Below are 23,436 nucleotides of genomic sequence, written 5' to 3'. Positions count from 1 at the left end.
GAGAGAGAGAGAGAAATTTTTCGTTGTGACGCCACGGACAGGAGATAGATGGATTAGACTGCGGAATGCGAGCGAAGCTGTTTGCCTCTCACCGCGACCGTCCGTGTGCTACACAAGCCGCATTCCTACTCTTATATTTCGTTTTCTCTCTCTCTCTCTCTCTCTCTCCCTCTCTCTCTCTCTCTCTCTCTCTCTCCCTCTCTCCCTCTCTCCTCTTTCATAAAGCGTATCGACACTTCATTCAAAACCATTCCTCGCGCTTGATTGAACGGATGTTTCGCTTATCTCTCTCTCTCGCTTCCGATTTTGTTCTCTTCTCGTTTGTTAACCAGTGGTTTGCATGTTGCGCTATCATCGTGATGAAGGACTCGCGGTTTTTCGCAATGTTTCTTTGTTATTAATAATGCACGTTATTAATAATTTATGGATGCGCAGAAGATAAGAAAAGAGAGAGAGAGAGGAGAGAGAGAGGAGAGAGAGAGAGAGAGAGAGAGAGAGAACCGAACGAACGGCCTAGATGTCGAGAGGAAAACAGTAAGCTGCGCGTACTGTTCGCGCGCGAGCAGCATCGACTGTCCCCCGCGCGTACTATAGTACGTTGTGCAGCAACACCGGCTATGAATGGGATTCTCGGCGCGCTAACGTATAAACGCTCTCTCTCTCTCTCTCTCTCTCTCTCTCTCTCTCTCTCTCTCTCTCTAGCTCTCGCCGTCCTCGATTAGTCGGAGAAGGCTAGCTCGAACGGCTATGCATGTGCGCGGGCATGCGCGCGCGACGATATCGATCTTCACAAGGACATGAGTACACTTGATGGCAGTCGGCGAATTGGCAATAGAAAAAAAAGGGCAAGCCACGCGCGCCAGCGCAATCGGACTCTCCTGACTGCGCGTTACCGCGCGGCTTCACCTGTCCTCCACTGGTGCGCACGACGAAAGTTTCGTTTGGAGTCCCGTCGAACGAAACGAGCGTGACTCGACGCGTCCGTCGTGTTCCAGAGGTGCGACGAATCGCGCGAGCGCATTTTATATAACCTCGGCGAAGAGGAATGAAAAAACAGTAGAAGAAGATTCAGGGACAGGTCGCGGATAATATGCTAAATCATTGGCGCGCGCCGTCAAGGTCGTTCCTTTTCAAGCGGCAGAGACGCTCGTAAATGACTAGCGGCAGCGCGTTTTCATTAAAGCAGAGCGAGCTTGAAACAATCCGCAGAGATTTGTGCAGAACACTGACGCGCTCGCGAGAGAGGAGTTGAAGAGCGCGGTCAATTACCCTGAGAGAGAGAGAGAGAGTCGGAGCGCCTGGAATCCGGCTTACCTTGTGCTAACCCTTCTCCATCTACTGCAGGTTCGCAATCCTCGCGTGCTGCGCAAAAAGGCGAGCAGATAGATAGAGAGAGAGAGAGAGAGAGAGAGAGAGAGAGAGAGAGAGAGAGAGAGAGAGAGAGAAGCGAGTTTCATTGAGATGCCGCGAGAGTTGAATCAGCGCGCGAAAATCCTCGATGTTAATTCATTCAAAACGTTCTCTCGAGGCGCACCTGCGTGATGCACTTTTCGCGTCATCGCACACCTCGTTAGCACCTGATATTATAAATGCCGTGCGAGTCCGAGCTTCAGTTTGGTATTTTTTTTCTTTTGCATTCCGAATTCGCTCTTTTCTTTTTTTCGGGGCGGTTTGGAAGGCAGACGATCCTTGCTCTGAGTTATATCTCTTGTATTGTATTTTTTTTGCTTGTTTTGCAGCGGCTTTCTTTTTTCTACGGCTCTTTTCAGGCTATTTTGTGGTTTCTTGGGAGAAAATTTAAAGAGCACGTTTCGTTGTTTCTTACACGACGAACAAATGCCCTGCTATTGCTTAATTACGAGAGGTTTTTGCCTCCGTTATTTTACGCTTTCATACGGTTGCGCATTTGGAATCGACTGACAATAGCCAGACTAGAGGGAAAATTAGAGTACTTTCAAGAGCGAACTTGAGAAAATTAGAACAAGTTACTTGGTACAATGGGTTTACTAGACGCTCCCTTTCGTCCCATCGCGAGCAATGATTCGTAATCAGTGAGCCGAAGCTCGCGCGGCAGAAAACGATCTTGCGCCAAAAGCGTAACTACGCAAAAATGAATATCAGATCGGCAGCGCCGAGCGACGCGCAAACGTAATTGATATCCGCGCGCGCGCGACACGAGGCGCAAGCGGCGTCCGAGCATTAAAGAAGGCGGAGCCCGAAGAAAACAAGCGCGTTTATCGCACGAAGGGTTGAGCGGAAAGAAAGCGCGAAGCGCTCCTGTAATTAGGCCATTGCCGCGCTCGCGAGCGCACGCCGAAAAAGATTATCGGCGGGGAGGAAGAAAGAAGCGAGGCGCACAAGGCGAAACAGCCTACTGATCAATCGGGGGCCCAACTTTATCATGCCTCGAGGAATTTGACGTCGTGCGGGGCTGCTCGCTGCTTTTACTTTCTTTTTCTCTGTCCCTTTGCTTTTCTGGCGAGAAGGAGGTGCTTGGAAAGTCGGTGTCGCTGATGCATTGGTTTGTCGAGGAGATAATCGTGGAGATGCAGTTGAAGCGAATTGCTAACGACGACGCTCGACGCAGCCGCGCCGTAGACCCGCATTTTTCCGGAGCGCGGCTTCGATCTTTATGCCCCGACGAGCAGCGCCTTTATTTTCAATCGATAAATCCTGCGGAGGTTCGACGCGTGATTAAGCGACTGCCGTCCCATCGGCAATTAATATCTTCGAGGCACTCTTCGCTTCTTTTATTTTTTTCCGACATCTCAGCCGCCATACGAATTAATAATCGCTTTCGCGAGCTGCGTCTTTCGGAAGTGAAAGTTAATGCGCGGAATTCGGCTGATTGATAGATCTGTTTTACTTTCGTGCTGTTCCAACCGCAGTTTATCATGTTGACCCTGTCAAGTCCTTCGGCAAAAAACATTTCAACAATAATATTTTGCTTTTCTCAAATACCGTAACCATTGAAAAGGAAACACTTTGGTTCACGTCATCAATCAAAACAACTCAATTATCGATCAATCGTCAACTCGACAAATGAACAAATTACAAAGTAACTCGAAAACCCAGTTGAAAAAGAGTCGCCGCACCGACCAAGATTCGAGTTATTAATCTGTCCGAAGGAATAATAAAAAAAAAACCAAAACGTGCTCCTCCCTTGACGAAGATTCAGAAGGGGACGCCGGTCATTCGAATAAAACGAAAGCAGCCGATTTCGAAACTAGTTGTTAATAAGATACTTTGACAAAAAGGAATAAAAAGTGACCGAGACAATGTGTGTTGCGAGAGAGTTCCGAGAAACGCTGCTGCTGTGGCGCTCTAAAAGTTCGATTCTCACGCGGCGTTTTATCTACGCTCATTCATCTTGAGCCGCGGCGCCTGTGTGTATGTATGTGAGAGGATATATATTGCTTCTGACCGATTTCACGTCTACTTACGAGATGTTGTGATTTGATGCTGACTGCTACTATATAGTCATGTTTGATTTACCTAGAACACACAAAAGAGAGAATGCCATTAGTTGAGTTATTCGGATACATTGAATGGTTAAATTAATGGAACTACAAGAAATATGTTTCTAATAATATTATTGGAAACCGTTAACGTATCGACTGCTTTATTTTCTCAGTATTAATGTTTCAGTAAAGTGTGTAGATAAACTATAATAAAAATGGAAAAGATGGAGATGACAAATTGCATAGAAAAATTATGGGAATTTGAAGGCAAAGGTTTGAGAATAAGGGATGGAATATACTGTTTAACATGCAAGGTATGTTTAGAGTTTAATATTAAGATGTACAAAGAATCGAGCGGCTTGCTCACTTATGCTGACGAGTAGACGGCCCTCAAAACACTGAAGGCGTCCATCACTTTCACTCGTTCAAGGAAAAGGTTTTTCTGTCTCTTCCGCGCTCTCTAGCGGCCAGCTACTTTTCCGCGCAGGGTGCCACTAGGTCGCTATACTCGCGTACATACATACTTTCGCATACATTACACAATATCATGATTTCTGTATTTCTTTTGCGCCAGCTACAATATTGCCACGAGATTATTTTATTTTTAACGTGAAAACATTTCTTTTACCTCGAAAAAGAAAAACATTCAATCTCCATACTCGGAAAGAGGGAAAAATATTCAGAACATCCGAGAAAATAAAAGTCCTATTACTACACAAAAGCGAATTTTTCTACGAATGTACAAAACTAGGAAATAGATACCGTTGCATATATGAAAATAAAAAAAAATTCATTTTTCTCTGAACTGGTTCCCAACTAGCGGCGTCAGTATCGAGCTTTTCCATCGGCGCCGAGTCACGTATGCGAGTTTTATGAATGAAAGGACCCCTCCCCTCTCTTTCTCTTTCACGTTCTTCGAGTAGACTGTTTGAAGTTGGAGCCGTCTTCTTTTGAATGAGTGCCGGATGCGGGATGAAGTTTCCTTCGTGTGTGTCTGGAATTTTTCACTTCGGATGGTCCTTCATTTTCCTCTCTACGCTCGAGGCGCAGGTAGTGATTTATTTTTCCCTCGTTCAATGGCGCGAACAAATCGAAGTTGCCGTCAAGTGAGCCATTGACGGCTAAACCAATAACGTACGCAGCGCAAACAGGAAACACGTGGAAAGTGCAACAAGTATCTAGTGCGAATCAGTTCGCTTTAAAAAAGGAATGCCTCGTTCTGAGTGTATCGCTTCTACTATCGCTTCTCGTCTATCCATATAACTTTCGAATCTACCCCTCCAATTCTTTTCCACCGTATCTCGCTCCCTGCTCCGGAAAACTTGAGCTTACGAGTGAGAGGTACCGCCTGGGGTTTTTGGAATCCTGCAAGGATTGTCCAATGCTTAGCAGCACGCATGTATCTATTTTCCGTGTTGCCCCATTCCTCGAATAAAAGAAAAAAAAAAAAAAAACCGGGGCGCTTCTCTGGCCTTTTACGTAACGCCGACTCCGTACCCAAGCTTTTCCTCTCCTCTCTTTTTCATGTGGATTATCTCTCTCGCTTCCGGTGCAGATATAATGAGAAAAACGAATGTTCTTGAATTTTATCGTATATTTTTTTAACGCAAGAATATACAGGCGTAGAGAAACGGGTAAAAAATGTGCAGTTTATTTTAGAATTCGAAGTATGCATGATTGAAATTTTAGTACAATAAACAACCCCAAACAAAACAAAAAATAAAAGATAAAACAAAAAAAATTGAGAGCGTTTAAGAAACTCGTCGAATAACGTCATTACGCGAATTCCACTTCAATTACAATTGCCAACGAGAGCAAAAACGAAACGCCCGCAAATCGTTGAATCGAATAAACCCGAGCTATGCGCGCATTCCGCGTGCTGCTGCCTCTCACGCGTACGCGTATGTATATGAATTGGCTTCCCATAGGAACGCGAGCGATAATTTTTGATCCCGAATGCCTCGCGCGTGTCGGAAGAGTGGGTATTCCTTATTCTCGTTGGATCTTGGATGCGCGCACAGGTATCTATGCCGCGCGCAACGGATAAAATCTGCACCCTTTCGGATAGGCACGGCGGTTAGCATTACCACATATATGGGGATGCACGAAAAGGGTGGTTATTTTGGCGATTGCTCGTCGCTGTATCGCATCTTTAGAAACAGAGGAACATTTTTCTATGTGATCAGTACAATTACAACGTACGCAACATTAGTCGATGAATACAAAGGAAATTTTCATAAAATCTCATCGAAAGCTCCGCTAACGACCGTAACAGTATTCATTAAAGCCGTCATACATCCGATAATAATTTAGAATTAAATCCACGCCTAGATAATACGAGAGGATCGTAAGGCTATCGTATTTCTCAATTCCTCCCATGAAGTTTCAAGCATTCGTCATACACGAATTCCACTTCTTGATTCAACAAACGCACACTAAAAATTAAAATTCAACAATTCCGAAAGTAAAAATAAACACTATTGGCCGCATACCAACGTTCATTAATTATGATCGCTGCACTTGCACGATGATTTTCTCATCCTCGCTCGTCTGACAGTCGATCTTCGTTCAAAATTTTCGTCGCATCGACCTTTCTCATTATTCATGCGTCCGCCGAACGCCTCTCTCCGAGTGATTGAACAGGTCTCTCTCAGATTTCAATGATTCATTCGCATCACGGCTTCGTTCGTTCGGGTTCGCGCCGAGTCGTCCACGTCTATTTTTTCTTTCCGTGATTCATTGTGCATACTACGGCTCATCAAAGCCCGTTTAAAGAAAATCTAATTAGTGCTGCTAACGAAATTTACCGTCGTCGTCAATTTTCCATTTAACACCCCCCTTCTCCTTAAAATAATTAGAGGCTATTTTTACGCAGTCTGCCGAGCGACGAAAAAAAAGAAGGTATATCCCGAAGACGCGTGTCGAGGCGAAAGGGCTAAGTGGGCCCTCCTTGTGTTCCAAGAAGGTAGTATAAGGTGGCTTCTTTTGAAATGTCAAGAAAAAAGAACAAAAGAAAAAAAAAGCAGAAGAGGAATATAGAAAACAAAAATGATGCGAGGCCGCATTTCGTAGGTGTCGCGCTCTCTTTTCTCCGTAGTGGAACACCGCGCGCGCAGACAATGGCGCCTGCCGTGCACTCGCGCATTTGACGTTTTCGCTTTCTATTTGTTGGAGAGCTTAAAAAAATACGCGCTCTGGCGAGATGCAAAAGAAGTAGGAGGTTACAGGTGTCGCAGTTCAGTGTCAAAGCGGCAGGCTTAATTTAGCTTAATTGGACTGAGAGCGACGTTCTCCAAATTCTCTCGCGGCGTATTTATCGGATCTTCAAAATCTCTCGCTCTCTCGTTCTGCTTTTATGTTAATCAAGCCGGCTCGCGGGATCCAGCACGAGAGTGCACAATGTTTGGCAAAAATTAAGAGGTAGACAGAAATTTTTTGGAAAAAATTGTGATAAAACAAAATACCAAACAAAACAAAAAACACGTGTCTAAAGGGCGTTCGACCAGTAAAGATGCTGATCTCGTCGCATCGTTTACTTAAAAGAAGCAGATCGTCTATCGCACCAGGGACGTTCCTTCTTTCGTCAATTAGGAACTTCCGTTGACTTTTGCAAGGAATGCCTTCTTCGTTTTTCGGCTTATATGCGTTCGATTTTCAGATGTGTACGGAGAATCTGCGGCCTGTTTGTAGAAACAAGCGCCGATTTCCTCTTCACTGGCGCACGAAGCGTGAAAATTGGCTGCGGACCTTTTCACACGCACAAAGTGGAAAAAGAATAGATTCTGCCGTCATTTCTTAGAATATGCGTAAACATATTTGAAAGTCGCGAGTTGATATTCATTCCACCAGACCCCAGCGATTAGTGTAAGTCAGCAAAACCTCGACAACAGTGCACGCGCCCACCGAGCATCATCATTCGTACGATAGCTCGCGGGGTTGCGCAGTTTATGCGAGTCAGTGCAAGCAATTTCGGGGGTGAGTGCGAAAAGAGGCGCCGGAACCTATCTCGTTCTTTTCTCCTTTTGTTTGTACGCTCGGACGAAAGGGATGCGCTGCCCTCGGGGGCACAACCCGAAAACACAGAGTGAGTATAATCTTGGAGCAGAGAAACCCAAGCCTTAAATTTGCTGGTAATGGACGCATCGAGAAATTTGCCCCCCCCCCCTCCCGTTGTGCCTTCTTTCTTCATTATTAATGACATTGATTATACGCGCGCGCGCGTGTGATAGCGGTTCGCTGTTCTTTTTTTAGTCACCGACAATTCCACCGGACCAACAGAGAAAGATGGACAACCTGTTTATTAAAGTTGACGTGATGAATCTTTCCGAGCTGTATCCTCTGTTATGAAGAGATGTACGGATTACAAAATTCTCTGCTATTAATAACTTTCGAGTAATATACTTTGCCATTTGACATCTATTTTTATGAAATAGCAAAGCTATCGCATCCAAGTAGCATACGATACGATTAGAATATATTATACATAGGGAAAATTTCAAGGAGCATCCTGACAACATAAAATTCCTTTGCCCGGCAAAAAGACCGACAAAGCAAAACTTACAGTTCTACGGTAGTGCAGTGTGGGCGAGTCGGGCATTTGAATATCAAAACTACAAATAAATAAAGCACGCGAAAAGCCGTCGTCGTGGTCGTGTGTCGCGCGGGTACGCAGTCAATAAACTCGATTAATTTATGCGCGAAGAAAAAAGAAGAGCGAGAGACGAAGGTTCTGTGACGGCGGCGGCGTCGGCGGCCGGTAAGGAAAGAGAGCAAAAATATGCAAAAAGAGTAAGAAAAATATTCTAGCCTCCTTATAATACGCGGCGAAAAAGCAAGGAGGAAGAGGAGGGCAAGAGAGAGGAGCGTTTCTCACCCTCTCGCAAAGCTGCTGCTGTTGCTCTCGGTGGCCCGATTCTCGGAAGGATCTCATTTGTTGGCCGCTGCTATATATCTTTGGGTCCGTTCTCTCTCTTGCCCCTCTACTGCATGCGTACACATACACACATAGGAGAGATAGAGAGAGAGAGAGAGAGAGAGAGAGAGAGAGAGAGAGAGAGAGAGAGAGAGAGAGAGAGAGAGAGAGAGAGAGAGAGAGAGAGAGAGAGAGAGAGAGAGAGAGAGAGAGAGAGAGAGAGAGAGAGAGAGAGAGAGAGAGAGAGAGAGAGAGAGAGATGAATGAGCGCGAGGAGAGGAGGAAAGGAACGCGGCGGCCCTCTCTCCTCTTTTTTATTTGTCGAGCGGGAGACGCAGGCGCTTTCGGCGCTTCTCTCGCGCGCAAAATAACAATCGATAATTTACAATACCCACTGAAAATCATCTCCCGCAAAATCTTCGGCCGCGACAACTTTTCTTTTTTTATATTCTTCCGTGTGAGTCACACCTCTTTTACGGGCGCGTTATTTCATGCGTGGGACACCGAGAGGGAGAGACGGCTCGACGCACCGCGAAAGACTGAAGAAAAAAAAGAAAAAAAAAAGGCGTCAAGCCGGTCGCGCTCGCGAGCGGACTCTTTCAATTTTTGAAATTCAAAGAGGCGTGAGAATGTTTGCCGCCGATATATAAGCGTGAACGATTGACGTCAGCATCTCTTTTTGTAATTCAACTCTACCGCTCGGCTGTGGTGTCTGTTGTATGTTTCTCGATACACGTGTACAATTAATATGAATATCAGTGACCATTCACAATTATCGACATTTGAAATTGACGAAATACGAAACAAGAAAAAAAAAATAAAAGCGAATCAAGCGAATTAGCAGGCAATTGAGGCAATCGCAGATCACCTCGGCGAAAACATTCGCGAATGCGCGCGCACGAGTAGGAGATGGAGGGGCGTTTGTTGTGATTGAGAAGGGTATGAGGGAAAGAGAGAGAGAGAGAGGAAGGTGAGCCAAGAGCTTCTCTTCGGTTATCGAAGAAGAAGAGGAGGAAGAGAAAAGGAAAAGAAGAAGTAGCAGGAGCAGCAGAAGCGCGGCGGCGGCACGAGATGCAAGGCCGGCGCGAGCGCGATTCAGAGAACTGGGAGCAGCTCAGCGAAGTAAACAAAATATTTCTGCCTGTCGGTGTGTGCTGTGTGTGCAAGAGTGTGTGAGGCGCCGCTTGGGCGCTATATGCGTGCTCTTCAGCAGAGAGGGGGAAGAGCAAGGTAAAGGGCCCCGCAGGGGCCTTCTCTCGCACCACGACAACTGGTGGTGGGGGAAAGCAACCAGTGGAATGCGGCCGCCAAGCGTTGCTCTCTCTCTCTCACTCCTTGTGTACTCAGAGAATTTGTGTGCTTTACGTAGAATTGACGGTAATACTACGGCTGCGTAAAGTCCGCGCGAACTTTGGGAAAGCACGCTCGGTCAATGACCATATGAGCTTTTTGTTTTTTTAACGTTTCTTTTTTTCCGTAATTCTGCTAATACTAAAGTTACGAGAGGAAGAGAGAAGTTTATATAGCTGAGGTTGTGGAATGTTGCCCGAGCTTTAGGAACACGTCGTTCGTTCGATACAGACAATCGTAGCGAAAGCTGGTTTGACGTATGTTGCCACGTTTTCCATCTGCTAGCAGAATTCATTCACAATTCATTCTCAATTTTCGGCAATTGCATAAATTCTACGTTTGTTTGTACAGCACACGATTGTTGATTTTGGAAATCTAAAATATTTGCAAGATTTTGAGTCCTCAATCAGTTATTTTGTTTTGCTTGTTGACGAGTGCACTGTTGATTATCTTTGGTTTGATCTTTTTCTTGCAAATCGGGCAGACTACATTAAGCCGGTGTTAACATGCCAGCCAAACTTATCATGTTTATTTCAACAAATGCAGAACTCAACAGGAATCAATATTTCTCGCAACACTAGTGTCATTAGTAGTGCAGTTGACTGCACCATCACCACGGGGTGCTTTCTGCTGGGTGAGTTTCATCCCCTATCCATAGAAAGAGCCTAGGAGGCAAGAACGTTCTAGATGGCTCTGCTTGTCTTTAAAAGTCGATGCATTGGAATAGTTGTTCGAGCTGATGAAACGAAGGAGCCTTGGACTTTCTGATGACTAGCAAGCCACCCTTTGAACTCCTTCAAAATATAGATTCCTAGAGCCTACTACAGAGCTTCTAATGGCACTTTACGCCTCATTTATCGAGTGACTGCTACGACACCCACTCCCTGGACTACGACCGAAAACTTAGTGGATTTCATAATTAGAAGAATTGCGTGCAATGAATAGTTATGATTCCCTGTTATCGCTTCGGAATAAATTCAACTCGCCAGTGAAACAATTCGGTGTTTACGTATCTGCCTATCTTCAATTCACACTTATTAGCTATCCAAATTTATATCATCACCGCTTGATCTCGTGGCAAAGATACAGTCAGGAAAAACTGCGCTGGTGAATAATTTGGTCCTTCTAGTCGGACAGCGAGTAAGTGGATTGAATGATACAATCTAGTGGCATTGTGATAACCGTAAGTAAAGTAATCATAGCAGAGCCATAGGTTACTCTTTTGCATCACGTCTATGTTATCGTTGAAAAGATTTCAGAAATCTTTTAAAACGGTGAGAGTTCATACAGCTCAGACTTCTAGCGGTAATTATCATAGTGGATAAAAGGAAAGAACTGAGTGCGTAGTGTGTCACGGAAGCCATTCAATATCTAGGTGCCTTAAATTCAAAGCAGGTTATCAAGAGCAACGGTGAAAGCTGGTTAAGGTGTCAGGTGTCTGTTTTAACTTCAACCGGGACATGTCATCGACGCAGAGCGGCACAGTGTGGTTGCCCGCACCATATCTTCCAACACATTAACGCTTCCGGCAGTACGGAGTCTCATGCCGCCTTTACTCCTTACCATGCCTCCCATGCGGCGTCTAGAGAACTCTCCCTTAATTACTGTCTGTATCATCGACCTAAATTACAGACAGGCATCGCTCATCCTGACTCGGTAGCTGTTTCAATGTATTATTTTCTCGGCGACATTTTCATTAGACATTGTCAAGATGTTTCGACAATTCTATATCCAGATAACGCTGTTTGGCTGCATATTTTGTTACAGAATACACATAACGAATCCATCCAGCACTATCGCCTCACCAGTCACTTGCGGCACCGTTTGTGCTCCATTCCAGACCATTCGGACGCTCCGTCAGTTTGCCATGGATGTACAAACTGACTTTCTCCTAGATGCTACAATTCTTGTGGAAAATACTTATGTGGACGAAGCTCTTACTGGATACATGCGAGTCAGTTCTGAATGTACATGATTAGCTCATCGGAATTTTAAACTTCGCTGGTATAAAATTTGGCAAGTGGATGGTTCTCCTTGTCTGGTCTCTCATCTGGTCTTTTAAACGCCAACGCTCAAAATCTTCATTCACCGGAAATGAAGATGTCTCAACGCTGGGTAGTGTCTGAATTGGAGACCTGTTAGGGATGTCTTTTGCTATAAGGTCCAACGCGCGATCTTGGAATCACTAACAACCAAACGAGAACTATTGTCAGTTGTTGCTCGTTTGTTTGACCCTCTGGGCTGGCTGGACCCTGCTCGAATCAGAGATATACGCAAAAATAAGGTTCATAGTCACAGATCGATCGTGAGCATCTTTGTCTGTTTTGCCATATAAACTAACCATCTACAGGGGGTGTCGGACCGAACCACCGAGAACTTCCTCGCAGCATATCAGCGTTTCATGAGAAGAAGTCTTATCATACCATTTACTTGAACAATGGTACCACTATCTAGAAAGAAGATCAGAAACTGAGTCGTCTATTTGCTTAGGCCTCCTCGTTCGGTTATGAAGTCGCTGAGTTGCTGCCCAACGATGGGGTTAGATGGAGGTTCATCCTAACTTGTTTCCCTCTTTTCGAGAAACTGTAGGAACTTGGGGTCAAATCCTTCATGCACCATCTAAAACATGTGCTGGACGAAACCACTCACACCTTAGAGGAGTTTCCTACCTTGGTAGTGCAAATTGAGACAAGCCTAAAATTCCGGCTATTTGAGGAAGACTCAACCTCGTTTTTCCTTAGATACTTCTTGATTAAGGCGGCCCTACTCACATCCACAGAGTGTACCGATGACTCGCAATTTACGGTTAGTGTGAAGCGCTATGGATTAACTATAGAGATCTTCGCGCACACAAATATATCACGTATGTATACAGTGGCTATAGTGATACGCAATCATTTTTAGCACCAATGGCAGAAGAAGATACTTCATGAGTATCATTTACTGTCGAAATGCCTGGCGTCCAGCAGTTCATTAAGCGAGAGCTATTTTGTGCTGACCGCTGATGATAATATGCTTCCAACCAGATGGTCCTTGGCGCAAGTCATCAGTCTGCATAATGGATCGGATTGTCTACCCAGGGTGGCTATAGAGATCCTTCGTTAAATTGATGCTCTTGCCGATTGATGAGGAGTAGAGTAAGTTTTATGTGTAAGAATTCAATCCATCATGGTAGTTGAAAGAAGCTGGTCCTCTAAGCGGTTATCATCTGGCGATCCGGCCGTGCACAGTCTGATCTGGATCCACAATGGGTTTTATTGCAATAAGTTTTAGCACCTACCCGTTGCAAGAGCCTTAAGGGAGAAGAGCGCTAACAATGACACAGTCTATCTTTAAAAGTCGATGTATCGACCCTTTCCAGTTAGTTGTTTGAGCTGCTCCAACGAAGGAGCCTTTGAGTCTCTCGTGAATAATAAGCTACCCCCTGAGAACTTCAAGTTACTAGCCCCTGAAATTAGTGACGACACCTTTGAACACGTTTGACTTGGGTGATTGGAAAGTCATCTCACCGTTCTCAAATCTTTTCAGGATACAGACTCCTGGAACATGTAAGATGACGGCATCTCATTCTTCGTCTATCAAATAACGGCTACGCTATCCACCGCCATAAGCCACGACCGAAGACTTTTACTTTTAGTAGGTTTCAGCAGTACAAGAAGAAAGTGATTATGTGCAGTGAACTGTTATCATTGTCTGTTATTGCGAAGGAATAAATTTAATTCGCCAAAGAAACAGTATTGTATTTGTTCATCTGCCCTACCTTCAATTCTCATTTATCGGCTATCCGAAGTTATATCACCGTGGCTCGGTCTCGTGGCAAAGATACAGTCAGAGAAAGCTGCGATCGTAAAAAACGAGCTCTATTTTTTTCTTGCGCGGATTGAGATGTGCTAAATCTATGCTCATGCGCGAGTTTTATTTTGCATATAACTTTGCTATTTCATTATACTGCGTGTACGTTAGATGACTGTTAAGTAAGTAAATTAGTGATACGAAAAATATGTAAATTTTTCGCTAATGAGCCTGAATGTGTATTCGCTTGAGAGAGCCAATTACCAGCGAGCGCTCAAAGTTCACGGAAGTCTTATTTCCAATTATTTCTAAATAGTAGCTTTACGTCGTTGAAACAAAGAAAAATCTAGCTTCAAACAATCGTAACAAGTCGTTTGAAAACTTTCAAACTCTCATTATTGAGAAGCTGCACAAAATCCATAATTCTCAATATAAAACGAGCATGTTTTCATCAATGAGCGCGGCAAGCAGTAAGCAAGCAACGCAGCAAGCAGCCGAGCAATGCAGCAAGAGCATCAAAAAGCTTTAAGAGTGCTCGCTCTCTCGCGCGCGAGCACGAGCGTCCTCCTCCCTCTCTTTGCGCTCGAATTCCTCAGCAGGTTCCACGCTCGGCACGCCAGAGAGCGAGGAACTCTCTATGTTGCGGCGAGTTTTGGCCTCTCTTAGTACAACTAGCGGCAGTGGGTAATGTCCTCGTGATTGTCCGACTCTCTCTCTCTCTCTACCCGGAACGCCGACACGTGAGGGAATGTCACCGAAGGCGCGAGAAGCAATTGTTACCTGATCGATACTGATGATCGCCATCGAGTATTTAGAAAAATCTTTTAAAAACATTTCCTAAACTATTAAAAAAAGAAAGTTGATGCAAGTTGGAAACAATGAGGTGAAACGAAAGAGGTCACTAAATTGGAAACACAGAATGGTAGTAGCAAGCAAGATGACAGAAAGCCAGTGGCAACGCCCGGGGTCCTGCGGCATTTCAAGCACGTGCTTCGGCACACTTTCTCTCTCTCTCTCTCTCTCTCTCTCTCTCTCTCTCTCTCTCTCTCTCTCTCTCTCTCTCTCTCTCTCTCTCTCTCTCTCTCTCTCTCTCTCTCTCTCTCTCTCTCTCTCTGTCTTTCTTGTCTCTGCATGTGCATGCGCGCGCAAGCGATAAGAGGAACGCGAGCAGAGATAAGGCGTGTGCTGCACGTCTTCGCCGCTGCCGTAAGAACCGAAAAGTAGACAGCTATTGGATATTTCGACAGATCGATTTGTCAAGCCAACAAATATTATTGATTTTACGAGCTTGGAATTTTGTATTCTAAGGGCTTTTAATTATTTTACTTTGCGGAGTATTCGTTTGATCGAATATGTAATAACTAATAAGAATTTTAAATTCTCATAAAACTTTTTAAATAAATGTTGAAAAATTATTTTGAAAAGAATTTTACAATTTCAGGTTAACATTGCTCAAAAATAAAAGCAATAATCTCCAAAATCATACAAATAATGCTAATAAACAACTTGGCTAATCAGAAGCAATTTAAAAGCAAAGACGCAAGAAACCAATCAATGTTGATTTATCACAACCACGTGCAGATCCGCCTACGATAAAAAGTGTTCCGAAAAGTATCATAAATGAGAATAAAGGTTTGCTGTCAATAGCCTAGGAAAAAGAGAAAAAAATTCATAGTAGTGGTATGCTGCTCGAAATCGTTGAAAGAAGAGGCCAACAGATGCAGCAGAAGCAGTAATGCACAGTAGGAAGGAAGGACGGAAGACGTGCGTCGTTGTACACATACATCCTCGCACACACAAACATATCACGTATGTATACAGTGGCGGCGGCGGCGGCGGCGGCGGCGGCTTGGTAAAGGAAGTGGTGAGAGAGGAGAGAGTCCTCTCTTCCCACCATCTCTCTCGCGTCTCTATCTCGCGAGTAAAAGAGAGAGAGAGAGAGAGAGAGAGAGAGAGAAGGAGGGAGAGAGAAAGAGAGAGAGAGGGGGAGACGGTCCAGCGTCCCTCTCCGTCGATAAGCCGCTCTGATATAAAGAGGGGAGTTGCTCTCTCTCTCACTCGTGCGCGCGTGTGCACTCCGTGGGAAAAGTTTCCAGCATACCGCGGCCCACACGCGGCTAGTACTCTTACTACCCTACCGAAGGAAAATTTTCGCGTGCAAGCTTCGTGCCGTAATGATGATGATAATGATAATGAAAAGTTTCTAAGAGAGATTTTTTAAGTCGCGCGCACATGTCGAGGACCACACGCGAACGACAACGGCAACGACGACGTATGCTGCTACATCTGTCGGTGATGTGTTGTAAACTCACTCACTCTCACTCTCGCTCTCTTTCTCGCTTACTGTCTCTCTCTCTCTCTCTCTCGAAAAAGGGACGCACCTCCTCCTTATATATGCTTCAAGCGCGCTTTGTTTTGATCGTCGAGTTCTTTATTCACGTGCGCTTTCGATGAAAATGCCGAAAATGGATTTTGGAATAAGTCTCATTTATTTAGTAAGATTTCAAAAATCTTATGAAAATTATAAATAGTTATCTATTCGATTACAAGTCTAACTATATTAGCCGAGACATGGCACCATAATTAGACTCATGTTGCGGCCACGAAGATTCTATTGGTCGAACTGTGTGAAAACTGCGTCGCGCCGCGTGATACACCGAAATTGCACTGAAACGTAGCAGCGCGTGAAAATCTATAAAGGGAAGGGCGAAAAGCCGCGGGGGAACTGCCGCGAATGGCAGGCTGATAAAAGCGGAAGTGACGCACGGCGACGATGATGAAAGAAGATCGGAGGTTTCGTTTTAGCCTTGAGCTCTTTTCGGGGTTTCCCAATAAAATTCGTATCCACGCGTAAACGCACACGGACACAAGTCCGATATGAGAGCTCACGAGTAGCGCGTGTGGGTATGAATGTGCCGTTGGTCGCGCGCGTCTTCTCTCTTTCCTTAAACATCGCGTGGGAAGATAGCATCGGCGACGTTCACGAGGAAAGCCATGACGTCTCTCTATACTACTACTTGAACTGCATACATGTGTGGTATGTGTGTATCAAGGGGAAAAATTTCTGTTTGACCCGGTTACTATTGTACTCAGACAACCACGCGAGATCACAATTAACGCTGTTACAGTTTCTCGGATATATTCGTACATCGCTCACTCGTCGTTTGGATGAGAAACTGCCTCGACCGCGACGATACGCCTGTTTAGTCATTCGTGCGTCAATCATTGTTCGCTTTCCGTCATCGACCTGACGAATAACTTTCGTACGATGCGTTTTTTTCCTCTTCCTGCCAACGCTGCTTTTCTCTCTCGGTAAATATTATTTTTTCTTCTTGAAGCGTTGACGATTTCTCAAATTGGGATTGGCATTGTATTGCCAATTCAAGTTTGCGATAGAAATAATGGAGAATCGATCGGCGAAAACGTCTTAAACTACAAATACTATGCAAATGAGAAATCAAGATAGAAGCATTGTAATAAAAAAATCTCATCCGAAAAATGCCGCACGTCAAAACTCTCTAAACGCATCGCACGAAAATAACAGGCCAACATATTTCCAAGGCGGCGGCGCATCTTATTAACTGGAGCGCGGGGCGCGCACAAAGGGTACTCGACTCGAAAACAGTCCTATAAAAGCACATCCGTCCCTTTTGGGAGAAAGGCAGACAGACAGAGAAGGGGGGGGGGGGCGAGCAGAGCTCAACAAGCCGCAAGTAAAGTAATCACACGTCGAAAATTGGTGCGCGATTGTCCAGACACGCCCCCGGGGCAAAATGGAATTTGATTTTGCCGGGCAATTTCGCGCCCAAATCAAGGGCGCCGGAGTATACAACCTAACCTCGTTAAACCATCCGAAAAGCGGCCGAACGACGGACTGTGAGCACCGAAGAGGCCCGACGCGGAGTCGCAGATACAAAAAACAGACGCAGCGACTGCTTCGGGGCGAAAGCTCCGTCGCCAAGCCAATCGCACCGCGAGCAGATCGTCGTCACGCTCTTCGGCCATCCGCGCGCACTCGGAGTTGCCCTCGGACATGAATAATTTCCGACGACTAATGCTACGTCGCGGCGAGTCAGCACTCGAAGGCAGAGCACAGCGCTCCGAAACGTGCGCGCGTCGGTTCGATAGGCGCGCGTCTTGCGCGATTCAATCCCCAAGTGGATTTCTTCGACGACTCTCGCCGCGCTGATTCGCGATCGCACCGATTTTCAGCGCTTTCAAAAGCAAACGCTTGTCCTGCTATGACAATATAGCGGAAACAATAACGCGCGAGTATCCGTATCGCTTCTGAAGGGTAAATTAAACAGTCAAATTGTCGCCTCGGGTGCGCATTGCGGGGAAGGCAATCGTTATTAAATTCATGAACAGGAAACTAACCGAACCACCGTGAAAATATGGAAATTAAGCGAGCGAGAGAGAGAGAGAGAGAGAGACCCATTGTACGTGATGTTTGTACGTGCGCTTATATATATATATATATATATATATATATATATATATATATTTGAACCGGCGAAATCAGCAAGTCAGATGACAGATGCAAGGCGAGCGCAAGTTCCCTTGTCGTAGCCCCGCTATTGATACGCTTCTCGTTCGTAAAAAGACTCATCATTTTTCTTTCTTTTTTTTTGGCTTCTGGTCTTGCCGTAACTCGGGTTTTATTAAAAGGCCGCGCGGCAAATCCGGAATCTCGACGCGATATCCCACAAGCGCAGCTTCACTCGCGGCAGCGAGAGAATTGACAGCGCGAAGGAAAACAAATAAATAAATAAAGAAACGAAGGAGAGAGTAAAAGGTCAAGCGAGGAAGTTATCTGGGCGCTGCGGTGGGCATATAGAAGAGAGGAGAAAACAGCGCGGCGCGAATTTGCACCGTTGCCGGATGTTTATAATCTGCCACTTGACTGCGCGTGGCGCGGTGACCGGCTGCGCGTGCAAATAGCGCGCGGCGCGAGAGATCCGCCGCCGCCACTGCCTGGGCCGCCGCTAGCGATCAAGAAAGCGGCGGCAGATTCAAACCGGCGATTCGCGCGCCAGGCGTCCGCGGCGAGTGGACGGGCCGACCGACGGTGCCCCATCTGCGCCCCGTGAGTCGCCGGAGGTTATCGCGCTAATTCGGATTGATTTTCCTGCCGACGATTTTTGGAAGCAGCGACTTGTCGCGTATTAGTCGGATGATCCAAGTTGTGCGCTTCACCGTCAGAGAAACGACACGTTATTTGGAGTCGCAGGAAAATCATACCGAGAGCCGCTGTGTCTACAACTGTTCTTGCCATTAATTATTTATTATTTGCACAGGTAGTGTCGCCGAAGTTGCTATTTCGGAGATCGACGATGGGCCGCGCGCGGATACGTCGCATCCGAAGATAGACCAGCTACACCGACGCTACTCCCAACTAAACTGGCTAAAAATACATATTCGCACTTACATCCTTGCCTTCGCTCGTTGCCACGAGCCTGCTTCCCGGTCGCAATCGCGTTTCTCTCGGTCAAGCTGTATAAATACCTGCGCTAATCCCAATGTTCGTCCGATCGGCCTGCAACGAACGCGCGCGCGTGTCCGCGCCCGTATATCCAGCCGAAAATTTGCTGGCGCGCCCGACACTTTCATCCCTCGTCGCGAACCCAATACCCGAAAACGCGCACAACGGGAGCGGGGGGGGGGGGGCTCTGTTGTACACGCTGCCCGATGTCATGTGGCAGGCGGGCGCAGATCGAGAAAGCGCGCAACTGTCGCCACCCGCGCGAGAAAGACGACACTGCGGCTCGCGCGCCTCACGGGGGCCAGCTGCACCTCGCCACTCTCTCTCTCTCTTCCTGTGCTTCTTTTTTTCTCGCGCCATGGCCTCGTGGATTGGCGCAATTGTCCATGTTTCAGGTCCAGTTCTCGTCTCCGGGAAAGGTCGCAAATCGAAATGGCAATCAACGACGTCGAACGAACGGCAAAGCTTCACCCCGTCCATCATGAAACACGCAACGCTGCCGACCTTCGTGAAAGGAACTGCTCGTACGCGTGTTGTCACGCGCCATGTTTTAAGAGAACAATATATATATATATATATATATATATATATATATATATATATATATATATATATATATATATATATATATACACACACACAACGACGAAATGAAACAAGTCTCGAAACAAGAAGCAGCGCAGAGCTGGCTCGGACGCGGTTTGGTGATCTGATGGCTGTAATTTGCGCGCTGTGTGACGCGCGCACGTCATCGGCTTAATGGAATTATAATTAAAGCTCGGTCGCATCAACCCCCTTCCTCTGCCCCTGCCCCCTTTCTCTTGTGCACGCTAGCACGACCCTTTGATTTCCGACAATGGGGGCGCCTCGCGCGCGCGTGTGGTTTTCTCCTGGCGCTTCGTCGTCACCGTCCGGCCTAGCTGTTGCTTTGTTATAAACGCCGTCGTCTTTGTGTTCCGCATTCGCTTACTTGAGCTTTCAACGGACGTTACCGAAAAAGTACTGTTAAAGTACCGCCAAATTCGCGAGAAATGGACATTTATCGCAGAGCGCGTTGCCAACAAAATTTACTTTGTTGGACTGGTTACCAAATGAGATTCGACGAGAATTCTGCTAGCATTGAGAATTCATGCGAGCACTTCAATGTACATATATAAAATGTGATACTTTGTCCCGTGACTAAGCAATTGCGAAAAATTCTATGAGAGTGACGCAAGCAAACTATTTTTAAATGTCAACCTCACAAAGAGCTTGGATACTCTACTTTCAATCTTTTCACCAGTGTCCGCTTATCATTCGTTGACAAGAAAACTACAGTTACGTCAAATTATAAATAAAGTCATACCATTTGTAAAATGTTGTAAAATTCTGAAATGAACAGCAATAACCGGTGGCCAATGACAATGACGGTGAAGGAGAAAAGAACTGCGATGAGAAATATGAATTTGATATGTAATTGCAGTGGCGTCGTCTACATTCTGAAAACTCATCGAATAGAAGCGATCCACGATTACGTCGTATAACAAGCAGCGCGGCATTCGCGGATCCACATATGCACGTCGTGCGCGCGCACGTCAGTCGTGGGTTATCAAGACACGTGCGCCGCATTAGAAGCCGAAGAACAAAGAAAGGAACAAACGACCGCGCGCGCGACGCATTCGCGACAGTTCAATGGTACAGGGCTAATTGAATAGCAGCTCGTCGATCTTTATTAACCCTGCGCGACACTTTGGCAGGCAGAGAAAGAATACGCGCGTTGAAAGAAAAAAAAAAAAAAAAAAAAAAGCCGCAGCAGCCACATGCGATACTTGAGCATACATCATATGTATATAGCTGCGCGATTATCAATCATAAGCAGTCTCGATCGGCCTCGAGCGAGAAGAGTTTCAAGACTTACGTGATAGATCGGGGCAAAGTACGCGTCATTTCTTTGTCTGTTTATTTTTCTCTTAAAGTCGAGGCTTTCACCTGCAACAGAAAAATAAGCAGCAAAAGAAAAAAAACAAAGACCCACGCGCGTTCGCGCTGAGAGGTTCACGGACCGACAACAAGGTCGACGAATCATCGCGAAGCTCATGTCCCTGGTCGATCGCGTAAACAATCATCGCCGCGACTCGAGTCGTAAACAAAGTCAAATGGTCAAGTAACGCGGTCGCGCGAGATATTGTCGACGATGGCGCACTTTCGATCTCGTTTGCATCGGCGGCGTCGAATCGAGGCTGAGGAAAACAAGCGAAACGCAGACGACATTGTTTTCTCTCACCGAGTGATCGATCGGTGAGTCAGCCGCGTATATATGCGCGCGGGAGGATCGATTGATAATCACAAGGAAGCGACGTGGTTAGGCAGACATCGCTGAGTCGCGGAGAGCCCTGGGGCCTCACCTCGATGGGCCAAGGAAGGGAGCAGGCGCAGCCTACGGGCCCGAGGACGTCCACAGCGGCACAAGCAACACACTATTTTCCGGCACGTGACGGAACACAAGCTGAGCTACACACTCGCGACGGGCGACTTTGACGTACGCGCGGCCCGGCGTCGCGTGCAATTTGAGCGCCACCGATGCGACGACCACACTGCCGCCTGCTATAAACGTGCAAGGCAAAGTAGCAGCAGCGAGGAACTGCACGAGGCTCCTACTCCCGCAACATGACTCCCCCCTCGCAGCGCACTGCACGGCTTTCTCTCTCTCTCTCTCTCTCTGCACTGCGAGCGAGCGCGATCACGTCGCGCTTTTCGCGTGCCAGTTTTCGACCGATGAGCTGCTTCCACCGGGCTGTTTCATTTCGCGAGTCGCTATGAAAATCGTTACCAGCGTCATCAAGGCCCTTGCTCCCGGGGAAATTGCCGTATTACCAATTCGAAATAAAGATTACGGCGTACCGAACGTGTGAAAGCGAGTCGACGGCGTCAATTTCATAACTACGATCGTCAGGAGTTGATAAAATAAAAACATATTAATGAAAAAAAAATACAGCGCTCTCGTTGAAACATCGCGATGCGTGCGTGGAATTCGCTCGCATAGGTAGTACTTCCACGCAGCGATCATCATCTTCAGCAACGTTGCTTTCTTACGCGCTGCGCGTGCATCTCCGTGGAAGCACGACGAAGCGCGCGCGCGCGTATTATTAGGCAGTCGCTGATTTTCAATGTGCACGCCTGAGATCGGGTAGTGCGGCAAACGCACCTCGGACACACGAACCTCGCGCAGTCGTTCCCAGAACGACCAATCAATGTCGAAGCGTCGGTCAATTGGCGCGCTCGCCCGTGCGGTCCTGTTACACGGCGGCCTGGGTGGGCTTCTGTGCTCAGCCGAAGAGAAAGGCCCCCGCGGAGGCAACAGCGCGCGACAAATTAATCGGAGCAAACGCGCGGCTTGACGCTGACGATCGACGATCCTCCGACGACGACCTCGCGAAAGGGGCCGAGCTTTCGAGCAGCGCGAACCGCGGCGCGACGATGCCCGGGGCTCTGCTCGGGAAAGTGAAAACAGCCGCTCGATATTCTGCGGCATTCTCTCTCTCTCTCTCTCTCTCTCTCGACTGCACCATCAACGAGAGGAATCCCACGCGCAGACATCCAAAAGCCAAACATAAACCAGATGGAAAGCTGCGAAACCTTGACGTAACATTGATAATAAATAAAACAACGAAGGGTTCTTTGCAAGAGATGCGGTCGACAACCGAAGCCAAAGCCACAAGAAGAACCGAAGAAGCAGAGAGGAGAGCATCGGCCCGTGACGTTTCCTTTTTTCCCCCTTCGCGCATGCGATGCATATTGCGCTCGTGCGAAACTCTCGCGTCGACGATTCTCCCATTGCGCTGCGCGAGAGACAGAGAAAGAGAGAACGACCGCAATGGAACGGTAGTGAATGACGGACTCGACTCCTCGGAGCGACTTACTTATTTCTTCGCCTAGGTCGTGAGCGTATCAAGGTTTTTTCAAGGTTTTGCCGTTTCGACGATCGACAGGTTGCTGCGCTCCGAGCGCGTTTCCTCTGGCGTTCGCCCAATTTTTCTTACTCCGCTTTACTCGTCTCTCTCCTGCTGAAATTTCAGATTTCTCACGACAATGGAAGCTTTAAAGAAATTTGGCATTCGAATTTTTTCTTTTTACACGATCACTGTGAAAAACGTCGATTTCATAATCGGTCGTGTTAAATTCGAATAATGTCATTTTGCAAAACGACTCATATTTTTGTTTTTCTAAACGCGTACATCACATCAAAATTGCAAATACTGAATAATTCTTTCTTTCGACACGTCTTAGCGAATGATGATAATTTTCAAGCGATTTACCGGCTATTGAAAGTGAATTTACAATCCGCAAATGCTAACCGATCAACGTTTAATAAAATGCGTGTAGCCTCAAGCCATCGACTCTCACTGAAAATTGGATAATCGCTCGACCTCTTAGCACGTGAAAGAGGCTTTGTTTTGTTT

General features: G+C 46.4%; 1 long non-coding RNA gene across 1 annotated transcript in view; it reads right to left on the bottom strand.

The window, feature by feature from the left end:
* Positions 1 to 3,237: 3,237 nt before the first annotated feature.
* Positions 3,238 to 23,436, bottom strand: part of LOC131674780 (uncharacterized) — a 44,366-nt gene continuing 24,167 nt past the window's right edge. The window contains exon 3 of the long non-coding RNA XR_009302886.1: positions 3,238 to 3,495. This is a non-coding gene — a long non-coding RNA (uncharacterized LOC131674780). The remainder of the gene's footprint in view (positions 3,496 to 23,436) is intronic.

This window comes from Phymastichus coffea, unplaced genomic scaffold (genome assembly GCF_024137745.1).
Source record: "Phymastichus coffea isolate CEN01 unplaced genomic scaffold, Cenicafe_Pcof_1.1 PCOF00301, whole genome shotgun sequence".
In the NCBI taxonomy this organism is placed as follows: domain Eukaryota; kingdom Metazoa; phylum Arthropoda; class Insecta; order Hymenoptera; family Eulophidae; genus Phymastichus; species Phymastichus coffea.
Note: the sequence above shows the minus strand (reverse complement) of the source record. Positions and strands in the feature narration are given on the sequence as shown.